We start from the raw sequence: 7500 nt of genomic DNA, 5'->3' as shown, positions 1-7500 counted from the left end.
AGTAATTTCTAAACTTTTTCAATGTGACCTTTGTTTGTTGTGCCCCAGATGTTAGAACAATAATTAATTACACTGAGAAGTAGCGTTTGTATAACGGATATCCTAGTTCCAGCAGGGAATTAGTGTGCCCATTACTTTCCTAAGGATTTTGTCGACATAGTTCTCAAATGTCATGAATCTGTTAATGTGTATGCCTATTTTTTTTTTTTTTTTTTTTTTTTTTTTTAGGTAGTCCCTGATTTAGCAGAATCTTTTTAACAATTTGCTAATTTATTTTTAGAATAATCAGTTTTAGCTCCTTGTATACACATTTTGACACATCTCTTTTGTTTATAATTTGCCTGGAGTATCATGTTGTTTGAGAGCTTTAAGAACTCTATTTCCATCCATTATGGCTCTCTTGATGTCGTTGTTATCCATAGAGTAAGAGGAGTTCTTGCAACAAATGGAGCGATGGCGTCTATGCTGTCATTAATCACTTCCGTAAAGACATTTATCTGTTTGTCTATATTATCTGTTTGCAAAATTTCTAAAAGAGTTGATTCTTTGGCAATTATGTGTTGGCATAATGACTGAGAGTCGTAATTGGTTTATTAAAGACTGGTGGGCGTTTTGATTTCTTTAAGTCAAGGGTCACCGTTATGAGTTATGGGATAAAGTTTGTATGGAGAATGAGGTCAGCTCTGTTTGTTATCATTATATCAATTAAGGACGAAGTGTTTTCTGTGACCCTTGTAGGTTGTTGATCATTTGCTCAATTTTTTTTTTCCTAATTATCTTAAATAACTTTGCATTAGGTTTATTTCAATCGCCATTTAAATCACCGATGATGAAAAGAGGTTCCTTTGAGGTAACACTTCTCTAACAATTTTTCTATATAATCAAAACATTCAGATTTCTCTCCATTTTGAGCATTTATATATCAACAAAATGTCCAAGGAGAGACTGTGCATTAATGTGATCTATTTTTAGCATGTGTGATCTGACCGTCAGCGGTGCCTTGTCAAACGAGTGTAGTAGTTGCGGCTTATTGTCCCTTTGTGAGCTTTGTGATATATTTTCAAAGTTGTTCGAGCGGTGCTCTTCGATTCCTTCCTTGTTTGTGTCTGGATGATAGCTTATGATGTAGAGGTACCCTGTCTCAAGCCGATTTGCTCCTGTTAAGGGCTTTGGCGCTTGTTCCTTGAGGCGACTGTTATGAATCCTTCATCTTCAGCACCTTCTGTTCTTTCTGTGTGGTTCTTAATCACGACCGTCGGCCCTACTGAAGCTAGGGGTGGAGCTGGGGGGGCAGTGGGGGGGAGGACTCCTTTCACCTGGTAGTGAGTTCATCAATGCACTGGCAATTAAATGCAAGTTCCTTTTGATTGGTTTTCTTTCTGTTTTGCTTTTTTACTAAAGCTTCGCCTAGACGTTGCTTGAGTACCTGCCTTGGTTTTCTTATTGGCTGGTGGGCTGTTCTAGGACTGCTTAGGCGTTCTGGTCTTCGGGGAGGCTGGCGAGTCAGCAAGGGCGGGGAGAGAGGGGAGGTGGGCAGGAGGGGAAGGGAGCTGGGAGAGTCACTGGTCACGGGTACAGCAGGCAGGGATAGTGTAGAGGGGGATTCCTTGGTGGAGGAAGAGGACATTCTGATAGGGAGAGGTGGGATTTGTTGGGGGGGAGGGGGTGTGGACCAGGTGTGACGTCTGCTGCCTTTTCATATTCCTGCTTCTGCCTTATCATCTTGTTTAGTCTTGCCTGGTGTTCAGAGAACATTGTTTTCTATGCAATTTTCATTGTCGACGGAAGATTCTTGGTGTGTCTGTGTTTCTTGTGTTTTAGGCTTTAGGAAGCATTCAATAAAAGGAGTAGAAATACCTACTTGTTCTAGGTTTTCATTATTAATTCAGTGGTCTACCATGGTGTGCACAATGATGTTTATCCTCTTAGTGTCCCTTGTGTTTCTAGGTTTTCTAGAATCTGTTACAAAGATTATGATGTCATGGGCCTTTTCGATCAATTCCGGTCCAAAGGGTTTTTCAACCAATCTAGCCCACGCTTTTTCCATAGCGACAGAGCACTGAATTGTGTTCAGCACTATTATTACATTTCCGAGTTGACAGACTGCTATGTTTTCATTGTTTTCACAGTTTGCATCGTTCTGGGCGGAGGGAGGAGGGGGCCAGCAATGGCCTGCGCCACCGGGGGGACCTCGGGCGGAGGTTCCATTACCTCGGGAAGGGAGCTCGATATCTGGGCTAAGGGTCCTCTTGCACTCTGGGGAAAAAGCTGATGCTCGCTACACGAGGAAGCCCCCTGGTTGGCTCCCTTTGACCCGGTGGAGGTAGCATGATTTCCCTTTGACGTTGCGGGACCACGAGTTGCCATGGTTTGCCGGTGTTGTTTGGCTGAGGCGGAGAGGAGGCGAAAACACGTCCAATCACCGCGGCCGCTAGACTCAGAGGCTCATGGGGAATCATGCAATCAGGTATGGGGTGACGACAGTGTTGCTCTATATATACATATTTAATCTATCTATATAACTATATCCATATATATAAATAATGTGTGTGTGTGTTTGTGTTTGTGTGTGTCTATGTATGTGTGTGCGCGCGTGTGTGTGTGAGAGAGAGAGAGACACACACACACGATGGGGTTGCCAGGCCCCAACAAAATGTTCACAATTCAATGGGGGAGGGAATCTGTAGGGATATTCAGAGACGTTCTTCAGGCAGTTCCTTGCTCTGGTCGTGCACATAGGTATGTTCAGTGCTGGGTATTAAAATTTTGTTTTTACCCTGAAATTTAAGGTGTTAATGCCGGATAATCGAATCCTTATGCATTCCATGATTATATATGGATATATAAAGAAAGGAAGAAAAGTAAGAAAGAAATTTTTTTTTCCAAAATCATCACAACCATTTCTTAGAGACCAAAGTAAAATTTCTGCCATGATACATTAAAGAGATATACTCATCTGCGCATTAGGCTGAGAGAGCGGGCGTCGAACTGGTCACTTTCATCCCTTTACCAATGTCACTATGACTTGCGGCTGTGACCCGAGATGTGACCTATGGCTATTATTTGTCGTGACCTGAAAAGTGATCTGTGACTGTTATTTGTTGCTGTGACCTGTGACTTATGGCGGTGACCTATATCACTCGAGCTAAAGTACCTATGAAAAAGATTTTATTGAGCTCGACTTTTAAGGGCAAATATAAGGCACAGATAAATCTCATACACTTAAAAACACGTGGAGTCAAGAAAACACATGCAAATGAGTTAAATTGTATGCAAGACCCTTCAGACGGGACCGTGGGTCGTCATGGGGAATATTGCAATCAGATATGGGGTGACAACAGGCGTTGCTATTTGCAATTCCAAATTAACAATTTATGACAGGGCTGGGGCGAACCAAATTGATGTGGTGACAAACTAGCATTTGGCTAATTTTACAGTGTTCGATGAAGCTTGGTTTAACAAGACTATAATTTATATTTTAATTAAACACACAGGCGCGTGCGGATACACACACACACACATGTATGTATGTGTTTGTGTGTGTGTGTGTGAAGTCGTGTGCATTAATTAATTAGTATCTTTCATATAAAAAAAAAGTAAGTCAATAAAAAAAATATTTTTTGTTATCCTTTTCCCAAGACTCTCAGCCTTCCACGCTAAAATCCTTGCCAGCGCAGACAAACTCACTTTGGAAACCAATTAGAAGGGAAAATTAGTTATGTTGCAGTGGAAATTAAAATGTTTAAGATCTGATGTGGAATTTTGAAAACGCAGCATGGATTCGATTTCAGGATATATTGCCGAATTTTTTTTTTTTTTTTTTTTTTTTTTTTTGTAAATGAATGATCCCACCGACATTGATATTATCAATGATAATGTTATCGTGAATATTATTATTATTATTGTTATTGCAATTATAATGAATATCATTATCATTATTATTATTATTATTACCATTATCATTTTCATTATTCTTTTTATTTTTATCTTTATTCATACTTGTTCTTATAATGATCACACTCATAAACATCGGCATCATTGTCATAATCAGTGCTAAAATCATTATATATTTTATCATTATTATCGTTGTTATTATATAGTATTATTATTATCATTATCATTATCATTATCATTATCATTATCATTATCATTATCATTATCATTATCATTATCATTATCATTATTATTATTATTATTATTATTATTATTATTATTATTATCATTATGATTATCATTGTTTTTATTATTATTACTATTATTACTATCATTATATTTTATCATTATCATTATCATTATCATTATTATCATTATCGTTATTATTGTTATTACTATTAGCATTGGCATTATCATTATTATTTTCATCTTTAATATTCTCATTCTTTTTATTATCATAATCATCATCATTATCCTGATCATAATTATTATTATCGATAGAGTATCAGTATCACGAATATGCTTGAGAGTTGAAAATAAATATATACATAAATACTTATGATTATTGATATGAGTAATGACTGTGAGAGTTGAAAAAATATATATATCATCTTCGGCTTCGGCTTCGGCTTCGGCTTCGACTTCGACTTCGACTTCGACTTCGACTTCGACTTCGACTTCGACTTCGACTTCGACTTCGACTTCGACTTCGACTTCGACTTCGACTTCGACTTCGACTTCGACTTCGACTTCGACTTCGACTTCGACTTCGACTTCGACTTCGACTTCGACTTCGACTTCGACTTCGACTTCGACTTCGACTTCGACTTCGACTTCGACTTCGACTTCGACTTCCACTTCCACTTCCACTTCCACTTCCACTTCCACTTCCACTTCCACTTCCACTTCAACTTCAACTTCAACTTCATCTTCATCTTCATCTTCATCTTCATCTTCATCTTCATCTTCATCATCTTCTTCTCCTTCTATTCCTTCTTCTTCTCCTTGTTCTATTTCCTTTATTTCTTATCTATCAAAAGCAGTATATACATACACACATAGGAACATCCCAGTAGTAAAGCCTATGGAAGGGAAAGGAGAGACGGGATTTATAAAGCACAGTGGGAGTTTTGGGAAGGGGGAATACCTAGCTACATGTTGTACAGGATTAGTCTTCCAAGTACTGGTGGGGTGTTGTTAACGTGTGGGAGAAGGTGGTCTTGCCTCGTGATGTTAGTATGGGGATTACTGTTCTTTGCTCCTGTGTTCCTTCGAAGTCGAAGTCGAAGTCGCTGTGTTTGCTGTGTTGTTGGGGGAGTTAGGGAAATATATAAAAGGAGGGAGAAGGAGGGGGGAGTGAGGAGGGAGGGAGATAGGGGGGGGGGGAGAAGGAGGGAGAGAGAGAGGGAGAGAGATAGAGGAGGGAGAGAGGGAGGGTTAGAGAGAGAGGAGGGAGGGAGGGAGGGAGTCAAAAACAGAGAGAGAGAGAGAGAGAGAGAGTGAGATGTAAACTCAAAATGATGGGTGTTATCGTGAACCGGGTAAAAGTGATTTTGTTAGGCCTAAAGGTGTTGTGGTATTTTAATCCTTCTGTTACATCATTACCATAATTAGAAGGGAAATTGCTAGAAATAGGTGTCATTATTATCATTATAAACCTTGCTTCCATAATCGTTAGCTGTCTCAATAAGTTCACATTATCAGCTGAAATTTGTTTGCTTCTCTCTAATTGTAGGAATTCTAAAAAAAAAGTAAGGCTCACAAACTGCTTTCATAAGATTTAATGATTTCTTTGAAATACTAAATTCATTAAGGGTTATCCGATTATATTAATTATGCAGTTAATGAAAATGCCCAGCGTCTAATGTATTTATCATGAAGTATTAATAATAATTGTATCACAAATATGATAAATTGTGTATAGCAGTTTAGATATAAATATACATTTCGACCGTTTTTTTTTTTGTTTGTTTTTTAATCTCTATTTCTGTCTTGTGTCTATCTGTATGTCTGTTTGTCTGTCTCACTGCATCTATTTCTTTCAGTTAAATCAATCGGGCTGTTCAGAAATATATACATATCGACAGTTTTTTTCATCTCTTCTCTCTCTCTCTTTTCTTTAATTTTGTCTGTCTGTCTGTCTGTCTGTCTGTCTGTCTGTCTGTCTGTCTGTCTGTCTGTCTGTCTGTCTGTCTGTCTATCTGTCTCCTCTTTTCTGTCTCTCTATATATCTGTTACTCTCTCTCTCTCCTTCCCTACCCTACCCTCCCTCTCCCTCTCTCTCTTCCTCCCACCCTCCCTCCTTCCCTCGCCCCTCTCTCTCTCTCCTCCCTTTGCTTCTCTCTTTCTCTGAATATGCAAAAGGACACCTGTTTCCCCCCACACTCCCAGGTAGCGCACCTCCACCTCCATAAGCTGCGTGAGAGACGTTCCACACTTAACTATCGATCCGCTTTCACGATTTATGGTCACAACAAGCGTATCGGATCCCAGGTCTTGCTAGGGAGTGTCACGAGATCGCCGCTATCCCTTGAGGGAGTGTGGAGGAGGAGGGAGTAAGAGAGAGAGTGGAGGAGAGGGAGAGTTAATAAGGGAGGAAGGGAGGGAGGGAGGGAGTGGGAGGAGGGAGGGAGAGAGAGAGGGAGGAGGGAGAGGGAGAGTAAGAGGGGTGGAGGGAGGGAGGGAGAGGGTGGAGGGAGTAAGGAAAGGAGGTAGAGGGAGGGAAGGAGAGGGAGAGAAAGAGATGTTGGAGAGTGAGGAAAAAAACAGATAGATAGGAAGACGAACAAACAGACAGACAGCCATAAAATAAAATAGAATAAAAACAGTGGAGGTTATGCCAAGTTGTAGACTAAAACATTAACCCATCTAATAATCACAAACAAACCACAAATCAACCTCTTCACGAAAATAAAATTCTAACTCCATACATCATTATCAAAGTAGTAAAAGACCTCTTAATACATCAGGCCACTCAGATTCGGGTGAATGTTTTGTATACTCTCCCGACAAGTCATCTCGGACAGAAGACAAACTTGTTTCCACCAAGAAGCGAGTAAGGTAAATGGAATCCCGCTTTCGTATACCGGTGGTGTGAGGGCGATGTGTGAGGGAGAGGGGAGTAACAACATGCATTGGCGTGCGGGCAAGAACGTGGGGATTTTAGGTGCTCGATTAAATGGTCTAGTTTTAAGAGTGTTTCTTTATGTTGTGTTCTTATCTGGTATGTTAATCTTGTTGTTTGTGATGCTGGAGTCACACACTCACACACACACATATATATTTTTTTATGTCATTAAATTTTATAGTGTTAGTTATATATTGCTTGCTACTACTTTTTACGTGTTGTGGGTATATAGTGTAGAAATTTCTTAATTTGAATTATTCTTCGAATTAATGATTCTATAGTGTAACTATGTGAATTTCACACATGCAATTTCTCCTGTTTAAAAAAATCCATGTCAAATATGTCTGACACACTTATCATAAAATGAAGGTATGTAGAAATACAAATTTTTGGTGGAACGCCCAGTATAGGAACAAAATCCGTGCAGTTTGATTTTGAAC

The sequence above is a fragment of the Penaeus chinensis genome, chromosome 4, assembly GCF_019202785.1.
Source record: "Penaeus chinensis breed Huanghai No. 1 chromosome 4, ASM1920278v2, whole genome shotgun sequence".
Taxonomy (NCBI): Eukaryota; Metazoa; Arthropoda; class Malacostraca; order Decapoda; family Penaeidae; genus Penaeus; species Penaeus chinensis.
This window is presented reverse-complemented; position numbering follows the sequence as displayed.